The sequence below is a fragment of the Sciurus carolinensis genome, chromosome 8 (genome assembly GCF_902686445.1).
Source record: "Sciurus carolinensis chromosome 8, mSciCar1.2, whole genome shotgun sequence".
NCBI lineage: Eukaryota > Metazoa > Chordata > Mammalia > Rodentia > Sciuridae > Sciurus > Sciurus carolinensis.
Genome location: NC_062220.1, coordinates 81382211 through 81405726, shown reverse-complemented (window position 1 = coordinate 81405726; position 23516 = coordinate 81382211). Strand labels below are relative to the sequence as shown.

The 23516-nt window shown below is 35.2% G+C and overlaps 1 protein-coding gene across 2 annotated transcripts in view; it reads right to left on the bottom strand.

Moving 5' to 3' along the window:
* The window catches only part of Sp4 (Sp4 transcription factor), a 67978-nt gene that overhangs the window by 22365 nt on the left and 22097 nt on the right, over window positions 1-23516 (bottom strand). The gene's annotated exons all lie outside the window — the stretch shown is intronic.

Here is a 23516-nt window from a genome sequence, read left to right as displayed (position 1 = left end):
TTATTGCTATTTCTACAGTAAACAGCATGTCTTAATCGTGCCAAGAAAATATAGGAGTGAAAAGTAACTAAATGAAGGATTAAGTTTTATGGATATTTCTTCTTTCTCAATCATTTAAGCAAAATTAATCCCTTTATTGAGAAGTCATCTTTTTATTATACAGAGTTAACTGGTTTTCTAAATGTAAAACCACTAATAACTATTACTTAACATCACTATAACAATAAAAAGGATGTTGTTATTCATTCATGTTTTATAACTTAGACTTCGCCTCAGATTAGAACGTGTACTAACTCGGCTTCGTCAGTTATAAAAAATTATGAATATGACCAAAAAGTATCTGTTTGCATGGCTTAACATTATCCTGAAGTATAAATGGTAAATCTTATAATTACCCTTTTTCTCATAGTTCTACACTCTTAACCATCAGAGGTAGCAATATCAAATAGGTGAAGAGACTGGAAAAAAAAAATAATCTATTTGTGAAAGAATGCTCCCGTCTCAGAGAGTTGATATAAAGATTAAGTTAATACTTACAAATCCCTTACAGTATAGAATTTTCATTACGTTAGCTACTGTTACCATTAGTCTGCTCTGAATGGGTGGCAATACACAGATAAAACATTAGCAGTGGGTCCTGGCTATGAAAATAAAGGGACTTATTTTAAACTGCACTTGTTGTACTTTAAACATATGGAGTGACCAAGAAAAGACAATAAAAATTACCAAGAAAATAGCATGCATTTAACTAAACAAATTTAAACCTCTCACTCTCCGAGACAAAGTAATCTCAACCTTCTCTGTATCCACAGCACTCTGAACTCTGTGGGAACACCCACCTCTAAAATACAAACCATTATCTTGAATATTGATGAGGAATTGGTTCCAGGACGATACCCACCCTCACCCGCTGCCCAACACACAAATACCAAAACCTACCAATGCTTAAGTCCCCTACACAAAATGGTGCAATATTTGCACATAACCTATGCACAATCTCCCCCAACTTTAAATCATTTTAAAAATGATTACTTATAACAAATACCTTATACAATGTAAATGCTACGTAAGTAGTTTGCTGTATTGTTTGGGGCATAAGGACAAGGGAAAAAGTTTGCCTGTACTTATACTTCTGAAACAGTTTTATGAAATAAATTTTTAAGTAACTCAAAATTTATTGGTATTGTTCCCATACACTATGGTAGAACAGACTGAGGATGGCCCTTCTTTTCTCTTTCTCCCATGCTAACAGAGGAAAAAGCATTCCAAGGCTGCTTGGAGCAGTCAAGCAACCTTTCTTATGCCTTTGTTTTAGACTTTTCTCATTTTTCAAATATGGAAATTGGACCAAGGCAGCAAGACAATAGACTTTGAGATAATAATATCTAGAATAAGTATTTGGAGAAGAAAAACAAAAACAAAAAACCTCATTTCTTGCAAATTTTCCTTTAGCACCAATTGAGTGGTCTTTTACTTCAATAGAGTATTAAGTTCTGAGACTTGAACTGATAATCTTAGAGAACGAAGGGAAAACAGGTCTAACTAATAAAGGAAAATACATATTCTATGTAGACTGGCCTAGTTCTCTGGGTTTTGAGGAAGGGGAACTTGCCTAAGGCAACAAACTATTATTCTGACTTGATTTCCAGTATACCTAGCTCCCTAAGTGATGTTAAAGACTTGAGTTAAGAATTTAAGTATTCCCAGTTCCGCTAATCAGATAGCAACCTATTCCATCATAGTATTAGTCATAAAATTATTTCCAACGAAGGCCTCTCAGGACAGAGGACATCTGTGTGGTTTTATGTCACTTTTCTAGTTATCAAAGTTCCTGGCACACTGGAAATATTCAGTAACTGTTTCTTAAATAAAGTGAACGGGAATTTAAAAATTCAAATAAACACAGAAGTTTTCTTCTGAAACTAGGCCAGTACAATACCACAGTACTCCTAGATACCAGCTAGTCTGCAACATACACGCAATGTTGGTGGCAAGATGGTAAGAAATTTTAATTTCCTCCAGCTTCACTAATACAGCATTCAGGCAATTTAAGAACTGATCTGGGGTTTAAATCATAACCTGATACCTTAAGTCACTGTATTTCTTCTCCCTCAGGTATTGGATTTATCTTACATGTGTTACACAAATTCAGCAAGATCTCTCTTAAAAAGAGTATTAAAAGTATACCTTACAAGCAAGGCAGCTAACAGTATTTGTTGCCAGTAATAAAGTTTGAGATTTCAAGCAAATAGCAGAATTTTGGAAATCTCATATTCACTAAAAATTAATTAATTAATTAATTAAAAGTATACCTTAAAAAACTAAAAGTAAATTTGCCCTTGAGGAAATGGGTTTTGTCCCTTTCTACCTATTTTGAAGAATGTAAATAGCATAGTTTATAGATACATATATTTAAAGTTTTTCTTCTGATTTTAAGAACCATTGAAAACTATGAGGGAAGAAGTAAAATTATGCATATAGCCATTACCCACAGATTATCACTGTAATCATTTTGATGTATTTGCTTCTAGTCTTTTGTTCAGTGCATTTTGACACTGATGCACTTCTACTACATAATGATTCTGCATTCTTCTTACTTAATAAGTACTTCCAAGCTATTACATTTCATTTAAGAGAATGTAACGAGTGTACGTTATTTTATCATGGACATACAACATCATTTATGAAACTGCTTTACTATCAGACATTTAGACTATTTCCACTTATAATAAGTAACATAAATAATGAGTAACCTGAACAAAAATATTTTTACTCATTATTTTCAAAGAATAGTCCCAGAAGTGAGATTACTAGGTCAAAGGATATGAAACTCATAAGATTTTATACAGATTATGGAATTTCAAAGTGTACGAAAAGAGCTGCATTCATTTACATTTCCACTAGAAGTACGAGAACACTGCTGCATCTCATGCACACAAAAAATTCAGTAAGAATTTAAAAATGTTTAACAGACAAAAGAAAATTGATAGAGCTGGAGATGTAACTCAAAGACAGAGCATTTGCCTAGCATGTGTGAGAGGCTCTTGGTTCAACCCCTAATGCCACAAATACATACATACATACATACATAGTTAAATGTAAAAACAAAATAACAAACACAACAAATGTTATAAGAAAATACAGAGGAATCAGAGTCTTAACAAGGCCCAATAAAAAATATGAAGGAAAATACTGATAATTTGGCCTTATCAGAATTTAAATTTAAGATAATTAAACAAATCCATCTGATCAACCTAGACCAAAGTCTGAGGACTCAAAGTAATCAAGACTCTTGATTCTTGCCTTTGTTTCATATTTAATTACCAAACCTGCTGACTCCTCCTTCAAAATTTATCCAACATTCAAGCACTTCCCCATCAACCCCACAGCTTGCACCTTTGCCCCACTTTGTTCAAGACACTTGCTTGATCACAATACAATACAACAGCTTCCAAACTGGTCTCTCTGCCACCACTGCCCTATCCTGTTAAGTTCAAAAGTGCCAGAAGGATCACTCTAAAATGTAAAGTAAAATCAAGTCATTGCTCTGCTTAATTGACTGCTTATAAGATTCTACATAAAATGTTCACAATAACCTCCCCCAAAAAATCCATAGGTTTATTCTACCTCAACAATGTTGATCCCTTTTCTGTTCCTTGAACACAATAAGTGTAGTTCCAAATTAGTGTTTCTGCTCTCTTGTCTCTGCCTAGAATAGTCTTTTCCCAATGTATGTACGTAAAACTAACTTTCTTCCTTCAAATCTTTGGTTTAATGTCACCTCCACAATGTGGTCTGCCTTATACCAACTGTTCTATTTAGAACATGCCCCTCCCCCGCAATCCCATTTCCCTTACATTCTGCTTAACTTTTCTTTTTTTCACATACCACAAAAAGATATTTGTTGCAACTGTTTATAATAGTAAAAATTCAGAAACAAATAACTATGAATTGGGGAATAATTAAATGGCTGTGAAATAGTCATACAATGGAATGCAATGTAGCAGTCAAAAAGAACAAGAGAAATATTTAGGAATCAAATCTGTTTTAAAGCATTTGGTTATGTGAAAACAGAGTTGCTGGTAATTGTTTATATTATGGTACTATGTCTCCTACAATGACATTCACATGCAGTAAAAGAAAAAAATTGGGAAAGCTCTGAAAGGATATATAACAAATTGATTAAGAGTGTTTCCTTTTAAAGGGGGTTAAGATAAGGGTACAAAGGAAACTTCAGTCTCACTTGTTATAGTTGCAGTTTTTCTTTTTAACAAGGAAAGTATTTCCATGTGTTGCTAATATAAGACTAATTTTAAAAGAAAAAAATTGACCAACCATTACTAATTTTATCTATTTATTAGATTTCTACTACAGTTGAACATAATTTTCAAATGTTTACTGGTCATTTGAATATTCCTTTTGAACTGTGTGTTTATATCCTTACACAAGGAGTCAAGTCTTTTATGTAGCTCTACTTATTAAGGACCCCTGGTCTAATGTGTTGAAAATATTGTTTATGTTGTCCACATTTTAACCATATTACATTAATACCAAAATTAGTAACATTTAAACAAAAAGGAACACAAAGGGAAAAGTCAAAGTAAAAAGGATAAAGATACAACTTGTGAATATCTTTTACCTGTTATTAACATGATTCTTTAAGCTCTTTATATACCAACCTTTTGAGGTAAGTTGGTCAGTCATTAACCATTTCATTTTACAGAGAAGAAAACAGACCCAAATAATCCAACTGGGTCTATTCTTCTCTTTTTCTTTTTGTACCAGGGATTGAATTCAGGGGTGCTTAACCACTAAGTCACATCCCCAGCCCTTTTTTATATTTTATTTAGAGACAGGGTCTTGCTGAGTTGCCTAGGGCCTTGCTAAACTGCTGAGGCTGGCTTTGAATTCTTGATCTTCCTGTCTCAGCCTCCAGAGCCAATAGGATTACAGGCATGTATCACCATGCCCAGGTAGGCCTATTTCTTCTTATGGAAAACATAATAATTTCCAAGCTTTTTGTTTGTTTGCTATATGGATATCAGGTCACATTACTGTGTTCGTAAGACAGGTACAGAAAATGGAAAAACTAAGCAACCTCAACTGTCTACCTACTTACCTACAAATAAATTAACCTATCAATTCAATGAAAATGACCTTTTTTTAAAATTTTTTAAAAATATTTTTTAGTTGTTGATGGACCTTATTTTATTTGTTTTTATGTGGTGCTAAGAATCGAACCTAGTACCTCACACATCCTAAGCAAACGCTCTTCCACTGAGCTACAACCCCAGACTGAAAATGGCCTATTTAAAAACTATCAAGCAATATTAGAACTCAACTAATGTTTATGACTTTCAATCATATTATCACAGTCATAAACTAAAATTAAATATGAAAATTAAAATATGGTACCCTTGTATAATACCTATAACAACTATAAACCACATGACTCTGGATTAAAGCTTTTGAAAAGATAACAATATAAATTTGGGAATAGGCTTTGACAGCTTTGATAAGACACAACTAGAGAGAGATTCCACAGTATAATGCTACTGAAAACAATAATATCCAAAGTTTGGAAATTAGGCTTATTAATTACAAAACACTTCTTCATCCGATGCAAGGCTACAACTGCATATTTCCTAAAAGACAAAGAATAACCTAAGAATATCAAGGAACAACTGAATGCTTTCTCTATTTCTTAAATGAAAGTAAACCATATTAGCCAATGAGAGTCACAAAAGATGGTGCAGAAGAGTCTACAGGTTAAACAACAGAGCTTTTGGATCAAGTAGTCTGCTCTGTGAGTTATGATTCTTTCTTTAGTTTCTTCCTTTGAGGACCTGGTAATATTGGAAATCAATTGATAATGTACTATATAGGGCACTTAGGACAATGTCTAAAATATGATAAATGTTCAAGAGAAACATTAATTCCAATGAACATGAAATTACAAAATTAATATTAAGTACAAATAATAACATTCAGATTTCCATGAAATTCTAGATCTTTGAATGAGAACTGTTATGGTTTGGACCTAGAATGCTAAAGAATGGCTCCCCAGCTTGCCACAATCAGGAAATGGTTGAAACTTTAATAAGTGGGGCCTAGTGGGATGGTTTAGGTCATTGGAGATATGCCCTGTAGGACTCCAATCTCTTCCTCTCTTTGTAATTTGATTATCTTAGATACTTGTTACAGCAATGCAAAGTTGACTAATACAAGAACCTAGTATACAAGTGAGTTTTAGTCATTAAGCAAATATTTCCTGAGTACTAGCTACATGTTTAACAGTGCTGGCAAGATGAAGATAAATAAGATGAAATAATTACCTGTAGTGGGAACAAACTCAAATAGACAGATTTACTGTCAAGGAGACTTACTGTCAAGAAGAAACAAAGAAGGTTTCATGGAAGAGACAAAACCATGGAGAAATAGAAAGAACAGAAGTAAATTTCCCAGGAAGACAATGGGAAAGGTATACTAAAGACAACACTGGGAGTCACGGTGGTGGTGCACATCTGTAATCCCAGCTACTTAGGAGGCTGAGGCAGGAGGATTACAAGTTCGAGGCCAGTCTGGGCAATTTAGCAAAATACTGTTTTATAAAAGGGATGCAGCTCAGTGAAGAGCTAAGCAATAATAAAAACTGCCCCTTTGGGTTGGAGAGAGAGATCAGAAAGGGCCTTAATCAAATATTTAAAGAAGTGATTTTCTAGGGTAGAGAAGTGGGATCCTTTCTAAAGTATCATGCTACCCTTCCCATCCTAAATCCAGAGAACAGCTGCCATATGACGAACATTTGTGTTTACTGAATTTACTAAATGACTGGAACTGAACTCAACTACTTTATACTCTGCCATCTACTGTTCTAAGACAGGGAAGTTATATAAATTTCCAAAGGTTACGTAGCAACTGTAAGTAGCAAACCAAGATGTAAACCTAGGTCAACCTCAATCCAGAGCCCTGAACTCTCTTCCAGTTAGCTACATTCTCCTCTGGAATTAAAGATATGATCTCGGCTTTGGAGACAATGAAGATTTAGAGATATACATAGTAGCACCTGTCTATCAATTCAGATGACTTAAGATGTTGCACTTTTGAACATCTCTGAACTAAGAAGGAAAGGCAACTTTAATCGCTTTGAATCTGCTATTTATAAGGCATGGCAGGTATTTCTTAGGTCTTTCCCCACCCAATTAAAGTTCCAAGGCATGGGGCTGGAGTTGTAGCTTAGTGGTAGTGCACTTGCCTAACATGTGTGAGGCAATGGATTTGATCCTCAGCACCACATAAAAATAAATAAATAGAACAAAGGTATTGTGTTCATCTACAACTAAGAAAAAAAAATTTTTTTAAATAATAATATGAAGTCCCAAGGCAGAATTCTTTACCATGAGGAGCAGACATAGATATATTTTTAAATGCCTGCTAAAACTTCACTAACGATCTGATCCTACCAAATTCAAGAAAGTGTGAAAAAGTATACTGAGGAGGGGCATCTAAGAAGAATTATGAAGGAAGCACAGCCAGGTATGGTGGCACGTGCCTGCAATTCCAGCTACTCAGAAAGCTGAAGCAGAAGGATCACAAATTCAAGGCTAGTCAAGTGTCAGATTAATGAGACTCTGTCTCAAAATAAAAAGAGGCTGTGGATGTAGCTCAACAGTGGATCACTTGCCTAACAAGCACAAGGCCCTGGATTCAAGCCCCAGTACCAATAAATAAATAAATAGAAAGAAAGCAAGAAAAGAAAAAAAGCAAGCAAGCACAGAGGTGGAGGCAAGAAGATCCCAAGTTCGAGGTCAGCATGAACAACTTAGTGAGGCCCTGCCTCAAAACCGTATTTTAAAAAGATTGGGAATGTAGTTCAGTGGTAGAACACTTGTCTAGTCTGTGCTAGATTCTAGATTCAATCCCCAGTGAAGTACTGGGAGGGAAAGACAAAACAAAACAAAAAACAAACAAAAAACCAAGCACAGAGAATGCTGTTTATCAAAAACAGGTAACAGTGGTATCTCAAACTTTTTTACCTATCACTAAAAATACTTGACATCACAATATATTTATAATTATAATTTCATTTATAAAAACAATTATAAAAGCCAGGTCTTTGTGTTTTAGGTAAGAGTTCTAGAGTTCTTCCACTATACCCCCAACCTTTCATCCTGATTTTTATTTTGGAAAGCAAACAGACTAAAGTATTGAAGTTTGTGTTCCAAGAGAGTTAAAAGCTCAGAGTTAATTTTGCTTAAAAGTTATTATGTTGGTATGGTTTGAGATGGTTATATTCATCTGCAGAATTAGAGATCTCCCTAATCTACCTACATGGAAAAAAGTACTTAATAGTAAGAATTTATCAACATTCATTTAGAACTACTATCTTCAAAAACAACTGTAGGAACTGGGTTTGTGGCTCAGAGGTAGAGCACTTGCCTAGCATGTGTGAGGCACTGGGTTCCATTCTCAGCACCGCATATAAATAAAAGAATAAAAATAAAGGTCTATCAACATCTAAAAAAATTTTTTTAAAAACCGTAACTGGAAGACAATATTCCAAATATTAGAAAGATAACCCTAACAGCAGTAGATGCAACTTCATTTCTGAGGAAAATCCTAATGAAAATCTTCTTCTTCTTCCCATACTTTATACATAACCTGCTGGAATAGGTTATTAGTCCAGAAGATTATCTATCTCCCTATGCTCTGAGTCAATGCTCACCAATTAATATTGATTACTATTTGGTTTCTCAGATTCTCTGGCACAACAAATACAAGATTAAGAGCATTCCAGTAACTGAAAAGAGGTATCTCTAATCTTATATTTAAAAGAAAAATAACTAACAGCCTCTTGTGGGCCCTGATTTTATAAACCAATTTCTATAGAACCTGATCACTGAAAATCAGTTCCTGTAATTCCAAAACTAGAGACTAAATCACAGATCTATTTTGACTTTATCAAAGAATCACTTTAGGAAGTACTGCGTTGAAAGGAAAAATTACCTAAACATTTTAAATACAAATAATCATATGCATGCATAAATTTCAATAAGGTAAATAGCAAGAAGTTAAATTTACAAGCAGGTCAATAACTTTTTAGAGAATACACAGGCAAATACAACAGCTTCCAAATTATGCAAAAACATTAAGAAATACAAACTGAGTCATAAAGATTAAATGTGCCTGAGTAAGAACTTTGAGGTAACAGTGGTCAAGAGCCCAAAATTAATACCCTAGAGATTGGCAATACCCTAGTGTTATGAGAGAGTTAACAGATCTCTATAAATGCCTACTTTAAAAAATAAGGGAGTTTTCAAGATGGCGGCTGCATTTCATGTTGCTCCAGGACGCAGGATTCAAAAGAGGAGATAGTGAGAGACTTGGGACCAACTCAAAGCCACTGGGTGAGTCTCTCCCTTTGGGGAGGCGTCCCGGATGGGGCAGTAGCCCCGGAACGCAGGGAACTTTGTGAAGTAGAGTTGGTCGGCGAGACACCCCTCCCCCCGCTGGAGCGGTAAACACGGACAACTGGGATCATCATAGAGGAGGCGGCTCAGCACAGCGCTTGGACTCGAAGCAACCACTGGGGCTCCGGGCGGCTGCCTGAGGAGGAGCTGCATGGTGAGCTGTTTAGACCCAGAACGACCGCTTCTGAACACCGGGGGGTTGCCCGGAGGAAGAGGAGGAGCACGACGGGTCGCTTGGTCTAGGAGTGACTGCATCAGAGCCATAGGCGGTTGCCAGAGGAGGAGGCGAGTGCCCACAGCCTAGTTCCCCGTTGGATGACCACTGGTCAACAAGTGGAGACACCTCTGACCACTAGCAGGGAATATACGCCACCTGAGGGTCACCACCCTAGAGAGGCAGCTTCTTCGTGGAGCTCCGCATTATCAACTTCCTCCAAGACTTCAGGCTACTAAAGGATAAAAGGGGATATACTAGCAATCTTCAGGGACATTATAAGTCGATAGAGGAAATCTGCAATATCTTAATGACCCACTGATTCCTGAACAATATGAGAAAACAAGGGAAGAAAATGCCCCAAACAAATCTAGATGTTACATCAATAGAATCCAACGACAGCATGGCAGAAGAAATGACACAAAGGGAGTTCAGAATGTACATAATTAAAATGATTAGGGAAGCAAATGATGAGATGAAAGAGCAAATGCAGGCATTGAATGATGAGATGAAAGAGCAAATGCAGGCATTGAATAATCGCACCAATCGACAGTTAACAGAGCAAATTCAGGAAGCAAAAGATCATTTCAATAAAGAGTTAGAGATATTGAAAATAAACCAAACAGAAATCCTTGAAATGAAGGAAACAATAAACCAAATTAAGAACTCCACAGAAAGCATAACCAATAGGATAGAACACCTGGAAGACAGAACTTCAGATATTGAAGACAAAATATTTAACCTCGAAAACAAAGTCGAACAAACAGAGAAGATGGTAAGAAATCATGAACAGAATCTCCAAGAACTATGGGATATCATGAAAAGGCCAAATTTGAGAATTATTGGGATTGAGGAAGGCTTAGAGAAACAAACCAAAGGAATGAACAATCTATTCAATGAAATAATATCAGAAAATCTCCCAAATCTGAAGAATGAAATGGAAAATCAAGTTCAAGAGGCTTATACGACTCCAAATACACAAAATTACAACAGACCCACACCAAGGCACATTATAATGAAAATACCTAACATACAAAATAAAGACAGAATTTTAAAGGCTGTGAGAGAAAAGAACCAAATTACATTCAAGGGGAAACCAATACGGATATCAGCAGATTTTTCAATCCAGACCCTAAAAGCTAGAAGGGCCTGGAATAACATTTTTCAAGCTCTGAAAGAAAATGGATGCCAACCAAGAATCTTATACCCAGCAAAGCTTACCTTCAAATTTGACAATGAAATAAAATCTTTCCATGATAAACAAAAGCTAAAAGAATTTACAAAAAGAAAGCCAGCATTACAGAACATTCTCGGCAAAATATTTCATGAGGAAGAAATAAAAAACAAAGAAGCAAATCAGCAAAGGGAGGAATTATCCTAAAGGAACTGTCAAATAAAGGAGGAACCAAGATGTGTCAAAAAATAAATAAATAAATAAAATTTTAAAAATGAACCAAATGACCGGAAATACAAATCATATCTCAATAATAACCCTGAATGTTAATGGCCTGAATTCATCAATCAAAAGACATAGACTGGCAGATTGGATTAAAAAGAAAGATCCAACAATATGTTGCCTGCAAGAGACTCACCTCATAGAAAGAGATACCCATAGACTAAAGGTGAAAGGATGGGGAAAAACATACCATGCACATGGACTCAGCAAAAAAGCTGGAGTATCCATCCTCATTTCAGATAATGTGGACTTCAAGCCAATGTTAGTCAGAAGGGATAAGGAAGGACATTTCATACTGCTTAAGGGAAGCATAAATCAGCAAGATATAACAATCATAAACATCTATGCCCCAAACAGTGGCTCATCCATGTATGTTAAACAAATCCTTCTCAATTTTAGAAACCAAATAGACAATAACACAATAATACTAGGTGATTTTAACACGCCTCTCTCACCACTGGACAGATCTTCAAAACAAAAATTGAACAAAGAAACCATAGATCTCAATAACACAATCAATAATTTAGACTTAACAGACATTTACAGAATATACCATCCAACCAAGAGCGAATACACTTTCTTCTCAGCAGCACATGGATCCTTCTCTAAAATAGACCATATATTATGCCACAAAGCTAATGTCAGCAAATACAAGAAGATAGAGACACTACCTTGTATTCTATCAGATCATAATGCATTGAAGTTAGAAATAAATGAAAGAGTAAAAAACAGAAACTACTCCAACACCTGGAGATTAAACAATATGCTATTATATGATGAATGGATAACAAAAGATATTAGGAAGGAAATTAAAAAATTCTTAGAGGTAAACGAGAACAAAGAAACATCATATCAAAATCTCTGGGACACTATGAAAGCAGTACTTAGAGGAAGATTTATTTCATGGAGCGCATTTAATAAAAGAAGTAAAACTCAAAAAATAAACGACCTGACACTACAGCTCAAAGCCCTAGAAAAAGAAGAACAGACCAACACCAAAAGTAGTAGAAGACAGGAAATAGTGAAACTCAGAGCTGAAATCAATGAAATTGAAACAAAAGAAACAATACAAAAAATTGACAAAATAAATAGTTGGTTCTTCGAAAAAATAAACAAAATTGATAAACCTTTAGCCACACTAACAAAGAGAAGACGAGAGAAAACCCAAATCACTAAAATTCAGAATGAACAAGGAAATATCACAACAGACACGAGTGAAATACAAAACATAATTAGAAGCTATTTTGAAAATCTATACTCCAACAAAATAGAAAATTTCGAAGACATCAACAGGTTTCTAGAGACATATGAATTGCCTAAACTGAACGAGGAGGACATACACAATTTAAATAGACTAATTTCAAGTAATGAAATAGAAGAAGTCATCAAAAGCCTACCAACAAAGAAAAGTCCAGAACCAGATGGGTTCTCAGCAGAGTTCTACAAAACTTTTAAAGAAGAGCTCATTCCAATACTTCTCAAAGTATTCCATAAAATAGAAGAGGAGGGAACCCTCCCAAACTCATTCTATGAAGCCAATATTACCCTGATACCTAAACCAGATAGAGACACATAGAGGAAAGAAAATTTCAGACCAATATCCTTAATGAACATCGACGCAAAAATTCTCAACAAAATTTTAGCAAATCGCATACAAAAACATATTAAAAAGATAGTGCACCATGATCAAGTGGGTTTCATCCCAGGGATGCAAGGTTGGTTCAACATCAGGAAATCAATAAATGTAATTCACCATATCAATAGACTTAAAGTCAAGAATCACATGATTACTTCGATAGATGCAGAAAAAGCATTTGATAAAATACAGCATCCCTTCATGCTCAAAACACTAGAAAAAATAGAGATAGTGGGAACATTCCTTAACATTGTAAAGGCCATCTACGCTAAACCCATGGCTAATATTATTCTAAATGGTGAAAAACTGAAAGCATTCCCTCTAAAAACTGGAACAAGGCAGGGATGCCCTCTTTCACCACTTCTATTCAATATCGTCCTTGAAACTCTAGCCAGAGCAATTAGACAGACCAAAGAAATTAAAGGGATACGAATAGGAAAAGAAGAACTCAAATTATCCCTATTTGCTGATGATATGATTGTATACTTAGAGGAACCAGGAAATTCCACCAGAAAACTGTTAGATCTCATAAGTGAATTTAGTAAAGTAGCGGGATATAAGATCAGTGCACATAAATCTAAGGCATTTCTATACATAAGCGATGAATCTTCAGAAAGAGAAATTAGGAAAACTACCCCATTCACAATAGCTTCAAAAAAAATAAAATACTTGGGAATCAATCTCACAAAAGAGGTGAAAGACCTCTACAATGAGAACTACAGAACACTAAAGAAAGAAATTAAAGAAAACCTCAGAAGATGGAAAGATCTCCCATGTTCTTGGATAGGAAGAATTAATATTGTCAAAATGGCCATACTACCTAAAGTGCTATACAGATTCAATGCAATTCCAATTAAAATCCCAATGATGTACCTTACAGAAATAGAGCAAGAAATTATGAAATTCATCTGGAAGAATAAAAAACCCAGAATAGCTAAAGCAATCCTTGGCAGAAAGAGTGAAGCAGGGGGTATCGCAATACCAGATCTTCAACTCTACTACAAAGCAATAGTAACAAAAACGGCATGGTATTGGTACCAAAATAGAAAGGTGGATCAGTGGTACAGAATAGAGGACACAGACACTAACCCAAATAAATACAATTTTCTCATACTAGACAAAGGGGCCAAAAATATACAATGGAGAAAAGATAGCCTCTTCAACAAACGGTGCTGGGAGAATTGGAAATCCATATGCAACAGAATGAAACTAAACCCATATCTCTCACCATGCACGAAACTAAACTCAAAATGGATTAAGGATCTCGGAATCAGACCAGAGACCTTGCATCTTATAGAAGAAAAAGTAGGTCCAGAGCTTCAACATGTCGGCTTAGGACCAGACTTCCTCAACAGGACTCCCATAGCACAAGAAATAAAAGCAAGAATTAATAACTGGGATAGATTCAAACTAAAAAGCTTTCTCTCAGCAAAGGAAACTATCAGCAATGCGAAGAAAGAGCCTACAGAGTGGGAGAAAATCTTTGCCAATCATACTTCAGATAAAGCACTAATTTCCAGAATCTATAAAGAACTCAAAAAACTCTACACCAAGAATGCAAGTAATCCAATCGACAAATGGGCTAAGGAAATGAATAGACACTTCACAGAAGAAAATCTACAAGCAATCAACAAACATATGGAAAAATGTTCAACATCTCTAGTAATAAGAGAAATGCAAATCAAAACCACCCTAAGATTCCATCTCACCCCAATTAGAATGGCGATTATCAAGAATACAAGCAACAACAGGTGTTGGCGAGGATGTGGGGAGAAAGGTACACTCATACATTGCTGGTGGGGCTGCAAATTAGTGCATCCACTCTGGAAAGCAGTATGGAGACTCCTTAGAAAACTTGGAATGGAACCACCATTTGACCCAGCTATCCCACTCCTTGGCCTATACCCAAAGGACTTAAAATCAGCATATTACAGAGATACAGTCACATCAATGTTCATAGCTGCTCAGTTCACAATAGCCAGATTGTGGAACCAACCTAGATGCCCTTCAATTGATGAATGGATAAAGAAACTGTGGTATATATATACAATGGAATATTACTCTGCCATAAAGAATGATAAAATTATGGCATTTGCAGGCAAATGGATGAAACTGGAGAATATCATGCTAAGTGAGATAAGCCAATCTCAAAAAACCAAAGGAAGAATGATATCGCTAATAAGTGGATGAGGACACATAATGGGGGGTGGGAAGAGTTAGTGTTAGGGTTAGAGTTAGGTTTAGGGAGGGGGCAAGAATGGAGGAAGGAAGGACTGTATAGAGGGAAAAGAGGGGTGGGAGGGGTGGGGGGAAGGGAAAAAAAAAACAGAATGAATCAAACATTACCCTATGTAAATTTATGATTACACAAATGGTATGCCTTTACGCCATGTACAAATAGAGAAACAACATGTATCCCATTTGTGTACAATAATAAAAAAATAAATAAATAATAAAAAAAATAAATAAAAATAAATAAATAAAAAGAGCTGAATAAAGTATCAAAAAAAAAACAAATAAAAAATAAGTCACTGGCTGGTAAATAAGCTTAACTATTTAAATGTATCCTCCACTTATTTTCTAGAGCCCATGCACCATAGAAACTCTACATTTTCTTACATTTAACTTGCAATAGTACTGTTCACAGTACTAATTTATCACTGTAATAAAGATTTTTTTAATGATGAAAACCTCAGATGGCATTTTGTATTAAAAAAAAAAAAAAAGTTCACATTTTCCTCCAAAATTACCTGGTCAAGAAATACTAACGGGCAGTATAGATAACAGTCATGGATCAAATTACTCAATTAGTATGTATTTTTCCTCCTCAAAATTTCATCAGAATAAATTATCCAACATATAAAGTGGCTTCAGTTTATGCATCCAAATCAATGTGCTACAACAAGCATTTTATTGGACGTCTCCCACTGACTAGGCTTGTAGGTGGTGAGACTATCCAAATGAATAAGGAAATAAGGCAAGAGTTGGAAAGAAAGCTCTGTCAAAACAGACATACGCTCCTTTTTAACTCTTAGTTATTTCTATTTATTCTGTTACTATAAACAACAGTTTGTTCTAGTAGACAAACTACCCCAGAAATGTCTGAATATTTCTCTAAAATAGAATTTGTAAATAAAAAAAAATCTAATTTCCCTCAATTCCATTCATTCTATATTAAATATATGCATTTAAGATGGTTGGGGGGAAGGAAAATTGGAAAATCTGACATTTCTATGTGGAATTTTAATTAATACATAAAGTTTTAAGGTACCTCTGGTCCTTTAGAAATAAAATGAATAACCCACCAAAGTTATTACTAAACTGATACAGCCTCTATAAGCAACTTTTATCCTATACTGAGATCTATTACTTCTTGAAAGTTCTAATAACTTGAAAAGCTTGTAACTGTTCATCTATTAAGGCTGTGGGGAACAGAGTGCATCATGGATCTGGTTTTAGGCTAAATATGAAATGTTGATTATAGACCAGAGATGTGAAAAGATACAGGCAGAGACACCAGTTAGGAAAGATGCCATTTTTTACCTTCCAGATGGTGAGGTTGTAAAAGAAAGTCCTAACAACAAAAAAATGAACCAGATATATGAATAACGAATAATTATCATAATAATGAACAGTCGCTAGGACTTAGTGAATACTTTTATGTGTTCTCTACACTGTACAAAAGCACTTTACATGCATAATTCCACTAAAATAACATTATTATTGATATTTTACAGAGTACATACAGACCTAGAGAGAGAGATGTGATCAAGATTTAGGTGGCAAAACCAAGACTTGAATCAAGATCTGTCTAGTTCTGGTGTAAAGCTACAAGCTTTGGTAAAAATCATTAAGTTATAAGACCAAATCAGTCTTAAAAGATTCTGGTCTAGGTGACAGAGGAGATGATGAACCTGGGAGAGGAAGCCAGTTTGGAAGGGAAAATCAGTCTTTATGCTCAAGATAAACCCTACAAACAGAACCCCTGCTCCAACTCTGTCATCACTTAGAACTGTTCAACCTTCAAGAAGTCAGCTCAGCACTCTCTTTTCTGACCACATCATCAACCTGCACCACTCTGACTCTCAACAGTTCCCAACTCCATCTTAATCCTCACCTTGTTCTTAGGGATTTGTCTGCACACACACTCCTGATCCTGCTACTTTCCTCTGGCTTCATTTGCTGAACCTTTGCCTCTTTGAACCTCTGCCATACCTGGTAGTAATTCTCACTATCCACTTTCTCATGTTCTGAGACTGTAAAATCAAAAGAAAGGAAGCTTACAGACCCCTGAAATTTTATTCTAATGGAACAGTACCTAGGCCATCACTGGTGCTTAGTATCCTCTCATTCACCCTATTTTGGCAATGTATATATGAAAAATCTCTTCATCAACTGCTCTAATTTTTCCTCCAATCCTCAACCTCTCATTCTTCTTTCTTTGGACCTCACAATCAAGAGATGACTTTGCCTCAATTACTGAGAAGACTAAAGTCACATGAAGTCTTTCCATTCTCCCTTCTATCAACAGCATCCGAGTACTTCTCCAAATGTTTATTCATCTTTCATGTGTGTGTTACTGGGTGGAGGGTAGCAGAGATTGACACCAGGGACACTCTACCACTGATCATTTTTATTTTGAGACACAGTTTTGCTAAGTCTGAAAAACTTGTTTAGATTGGGCTCCAACTTGAAATCCTCCTGCCTCGGTCTCCAGAGTAGGTGGAATTAGAGAGGTGTGCCACTGTGCCCAGCTTGACTCATCTTTTAAAAAATCTCATCTTGGAAGCACTTCCACTTGTGCATTTGGTTTCATTTTCTACAGCCTAACACCTCAAAAAACATATTCTGTTATTTTCCTATTCTCCACATACACGCTCTCAAGTTATTCCCTCTCCAAAGATTCATCTTCCTATACTCTCAATCTCTTTGAACCCAGATTGGCCTCCTCTCTCCACTGTACACGCTAAGCAATCCCAGATGCAAATTTGACCACGATATTACACTTATGGTCCCTTGAAGGCTACCTGTAACTTTCAGGATGCAGTTTACATTCCTTATCAAGGAAAGAATCTTTCTGACCTGATCTTTGCCACCTTGACTTTAGTATATGCATTCTTGGTCAGAGCACCTGAAGTTATCTGTAAATTCCAGATTATATCATGCCACTGAGTCTGCCTTTCACATTGGGTGATTTTTTGCCAGTATGGCTAATTTCTAGTCATCCTACCTGAGCTACCCTGTTCTACCTCCTTCAGGGAACCTTCCTCACAAAGTCCCTCATTTCTTTTAAAACCACATTTAAATGTTCCCATAGAAGATAGTCATTGCATTTTAAGAAGTATCACACTATATTGCATCTAATCTGATTTCAAACTTCTTAACATCCCTGATCCAATTATATATTTACACACTCTCTAATGCCTTCTTCAGTGTTGTGTTGTCTATACCTAGTGCAGTACTTGGTACACAACAGGCCCTCAACAAATAAATCCTAAATGAAAAAACAAAATTGTGGCCTTACACAGTCTTTCTCTATCAGCTCCAAGATACTGTCTTCTTCCTTGGTTTTCATCAAACTTTTCTGAAGTATATTCTACACTTAATATTGTTACTATGCCCTCATCTATTTAAAAGCCCCCCCAATTTTTGATTTAGCAATCCTTTAGCTTTATAAAGTTGCATTCTCCTACAGATTATATGTGGCAATAAAATGTTGTACATCAGTACATTCCAATATGGCTGCCTCTAGACACCTGGCTATTAGCACATGAAATGTGGTTAATCCAACTGAGGATGTAAATTTTTAATTACCTTTACCTTAAAAAACCACATGCTGCTACTAGCTATCATATTGAACAATACAGATCTTAGATCTTATCAAATAATTCATATACAAAACCCACTGAACTTTCTCACTCTCCAAGTCATCTTAATAACATTCTGCAAAGATTCCTCTTAGTTATTGACAGATGTGTGTTCTCTCTCTCTCTCTCTCTCTCTCTCTCTTTCTCTCAGTTCAACTTTCTCCTTTTGGTCCTCAAAGGTCAGTGTAATCCTAAGTTCAGTTTTCATCCTTCAGAACTTCCAACACAAATTTGTGTCTCATCAATTTCATGTACTACCATAATTTCAATCACCAACTCTATGCAGAAGAATTCCAAATCTAGAATGCTAGTTCTGATCTCTTCTCAGATCTAACCCAAATAGAAATTGAACATTTCCAATGAAATGATTTACTATTAGCTCAGACATAACACACATCAAAATTCAGGTTCACCCCATTCTTTTTCTCAATGTCATTTCTTTTACTGGTACAATTATACTTATGGTCATCCACACTTAAAACTTAATAAAATTACTCTTAGTTTTCCTCTCTATAACCATAAATCAAATCTTGTTATTCTTCTTAAGAACTTCTTGAAAAATCACACCTTGACCTCAAGTTCAGATTTCTATCACTGATATCTTGACTAAACCTGTGGTCCAAAAATTGATTTCCCTGTTTCTCTTATAATGCTGGATAATAAAACAAAAACACCATAACCCCCTCACCTCAAAAAATATACACCTGCACACGTCTTTTCAATGACTTGTCCCTGTCCTTGTTCTGACATCTGTCATTCTAAAACCAGACTTCTATCAATCCTGACTACTTTATCTTCTAACATTTCCCTCAAAAGCTCCACAACAGTTTTGATGGTCTACCCATTCTTTCTCAAATATGTGAATCATATTCCAGCTTCTCTTTTCAACTGTTGTCTCCTCAGTCTATAATGCCTTGCTTCTTTATTCATGTTTGTGAGGGCTCCTCTTTTTTTTTTTAAAGAATCAGTTCAAGTCTCCTGGGTTTCACAGTCTTGGATTTCTGCTATGGTTTTCAGTGGCTTCAATCCGCTCTTAATTTCAGTATCACTACCTTTTCCCATTCATTTCACTTTTAATATATGCCATCATGTATTATTCCTATGTTCTACCTTTTATATTAATGAATATTGTGTCTCCTCAACAAGAACCTAAGCTTTCAGAAGGCAAAGATTTCCACTGTAATATTCTCAGCACTTACCCTTAACTGTGCTTATACTTAGTAAGTAGGAATGTTAAGAAATAATCACAGAGATATGCAATTGAGATGGTAATACACACAATAAAGAGAAAGCACCCAGACGCTAACAAATAAATGGGTAAAACAGAAAAAAAAAAAAAAAAAAAAAAAAAAAAAAAAAAACCCAGGGAAAAGCAATCTGACATGAGCAGAGAATATGGGCAAAGGCAACCACTGAACCAGACATATAGGGTTTATGGTTTTCTAATCATCTTTTCTCACCAACAATGGTATTTATTTTAATGAAATCTGGTATATCAAGGCAAGCTGGCAATCTGGGTAGGTGGGTAAAAGAATTCCCAAAATATTACAATGATAGTCTTAATTTCAAAGAAGTTTATAGCTGATCCATACAGCCCTGGAAATACAGAACTGGCACTCAGTGGTAAGAGGGTACAGTATGCCCTGTCAGTTCTTAGGGTCATAGCTTAAAATAGTTGCACAGTAGGGCCAAGGGAGGCTAGTCTAACACTGTTACACTGTCATAGAGCAGTCTAACCCCATAGATGGCTATTTTAAGCTGCATCTCTAAACAGCATATTGAGCAATCAGGAAATACTAGCTTTCTACTTTCAAGTGTAGATGAACTAGCCACAAATTTCCTATAAAAATGTAATAGGGATCATTCTAACCATAGAACCATCCTACATATTCTACTATGCAATCCAGAACTATCTTCAATTGTGAGGAATTTCGCTCTAGTTATTTCTTTTTACTTTCAATTAAGGCGAAAAGTATAAGAACACATATTTAAGTGGAAAGAAGGATTTTTAAAAATTATATTTAAATATGATTTTTTTCTTGGACACAAGCAACATTTGGTACATTGAGGAGGGGAGATCAGAACATAAGCAAGGAAAGGTTTTATCATTTACCTAAGTAATTCACAGTATGATAAAATACAAAACAATAACATCTCATTTATAGAAATAAACTTTGACAGGTCAACCATTTCTGTCCTTCATAGACTAATTTGAATAATTTAAAGGGGAATTCTGACAAGGAAAGGAATGAACTTTACTGTAAAAGTATAATCAAAACCCTACCCTTTTAAACAAGGGATACCTACATTTCCTCTTTTAAGAGTTATAAGAACTCTTAAAATGAAGAGTATTGGGCTGGGACTGTGGCTCAGTGGCAGAGTGTTTGCCTAGCCTGTGTGAAGCACTGGGTTCGATTCTCAGCACCGCATACAATACATAAAGTTTCATCAACTAACAAAATTTTTTTAAAAAAGATTATTTATTCTTTTAATGTCCACATCACAATAAATCTCCAAAAGACCATGTATTTGCAATATCTATACTGCTATTTTTTAAATCAGATTCATTTCATTAATTGCTCACACTGAGTTCAAGAATCTTTCCACATATATGCAGCTAACCATTACGTATGGCAATAGATGAGAAATTAATGATATAAATAAAAGAACTACTAATGAAAAGAACCAACAATTGATTAGTCATATCCCTTTCCCTTCATCACACTGGAGGCTTAATTACTACTTTGGATTTCTATTTCGTTATCCCTTGGAAAAAAATTCACGAGCCTTTATCATCTTGGGCAGACAACTATCTATTTATGATCAAAGAATACTTGTGGCCTGCTTACCTTTGAAGATTCTGAAAAGGAAAAGAACATGAAAGTGTTCTTATTTCTAGAGGTAGTTAATATGGGTTGATGATCCCTTATCCGAAATGCTTGAGATCATAGCTGTTTTAGATTTCAATTTTTTTTTCAGGTTTTGGAATATTTTTAAAACACAATGAGATATCTTGGGGATATGACCTAGGTCCAACATTAAATTCATTTAATTTTCATATACACCTTATAGACATAGCCTGAAAGTAATTTTGTATATTTCATTATGCTGGCATTTTGATAGCAACCTATCACATTAAGGCAGGTGTGCCATCAAGTCAGTGCTCAAAACATTTCCAATTTATCTGGCTTCAATCCTGAGGACTGCCATTAAAAAGAAAGAAGAATAGTTTCCGATTTCAGAGCATTTTGGATTTTAGGTGAGGTGTGTTCAACCTGCACTTAAATTCAGAGAATGGCTTAAAAATTTTTTTTCAAATACTCAAAATCGCTTTTACTTATATATCTTTAAAAAGTTAAAAAAAAAACAAAAAAAAAAAAAACAGTACTGGGAACTAGACTAGGCCCAGGGTGCTCTACCACTGAGCTACATCCATAGCCATCCTTTTTTTATTTAAAATTTTTTGAATTTTAAGACAGGGTCCAGCTAAGTTACCCAAGCTGGCGTCAAACTTGGGATCCTCCTTCCTCAGCCTCCACAGTCACTGAGAGACCTATACTACTACACTCTACTTAGTAATACTTTGCAAGAAATCTGAAGTTACTAAGTTCTTCCAAAGGATGCTACTAAATTTGTGTCATATAAAAATTTCAGTTTTAATTAGTAAACAAAGGATTGTTTATGATTTTAAAATTCTAAACAATAAAGAATAAAATCTGACCAGATTTATAGCATCTAGAGAAGGTATGGATGTCCACTGACTAATGCTTCAGTGTGAAAAGGAACTATAAAACAAAAACATAAGCAAAAATTTGTTTAACTTTCATTAGTAGCTACAAAACAAAATACAAAGCAGATATACATCACTGAAAAAATCAGATTTTATCATAATACAGAATATTGAGATTTTCATGTTACCAGAAAAATAATAAAATGATCTTATATTTAATTAACAAAAAAAGCAAATCATTCCAAAAAATGATCCCCCAAATTTCTTTGTTTTGTGGGGGGGAGGTGGTATCTAACCCAAAGGCACCTTACCACTGAGCTGTACTGCAAGCCCTTCTTATTTTTTGAGACACAGTTTTGCTAAATTGCTTAGGGCCTTGCTAAGTTGCCGAGGCTGGCCTCAAACTTGCAACCCTTCTGCCTTAGCCTCCAGAATTGCTGGGATTGCAGGTGTGCGCCACTGCACACAGCTAACTCCAAAATTTCTACATGATTTCTACAGTCCAAATAACTACTTGCCCCTGAAATAAGTGACAAGTTCAAGAAAATGCCCATATGCTTATGGAAAACTCAATCGATTTTATTCAATTTTTTCAATAAAGTGAATCTACTCAAATATTTACTAAGTATCAACAATAAACAAGAAGTCTATGGAGGAAGTCTGGAGGAAGTCAAAATGATCAGGGCACTAAAGTATTAGCAGTGGTATAATAGACCATTATTTAATTAGCTCTCATTTATAGTTATGTATTTTCCATTACAAAAGCTGCAAGTTATGGCAATAAGCACATCTCTGGGCTTCATGGAAACCAAGTGTAAAGGCTGGCAAGAAAACGTTATATGAAAAAATCTGGCAGGGAATCGAAGATTTTTAAAAACTCTGAGTTCCTGAATAAGCCAGATAATTCTACATTGTTCAACCAAAATTTAAGATTGTACTATAAAACAAAATTGCTAAATATTTTGATTAAAAAAAATAACTTTCCTCATTTAGGAAATTTTGGGTTCCCTGAGGAGTAGGTGACATGCACTCCTAGAACAAACTAGCATGCACTATAAAAAAAGATTTTCATGAGCAGAGATTCAACACCATTCCTCAACAGTTATACCCTTATTTAAGCATTGACATCAAGAACACATTAAT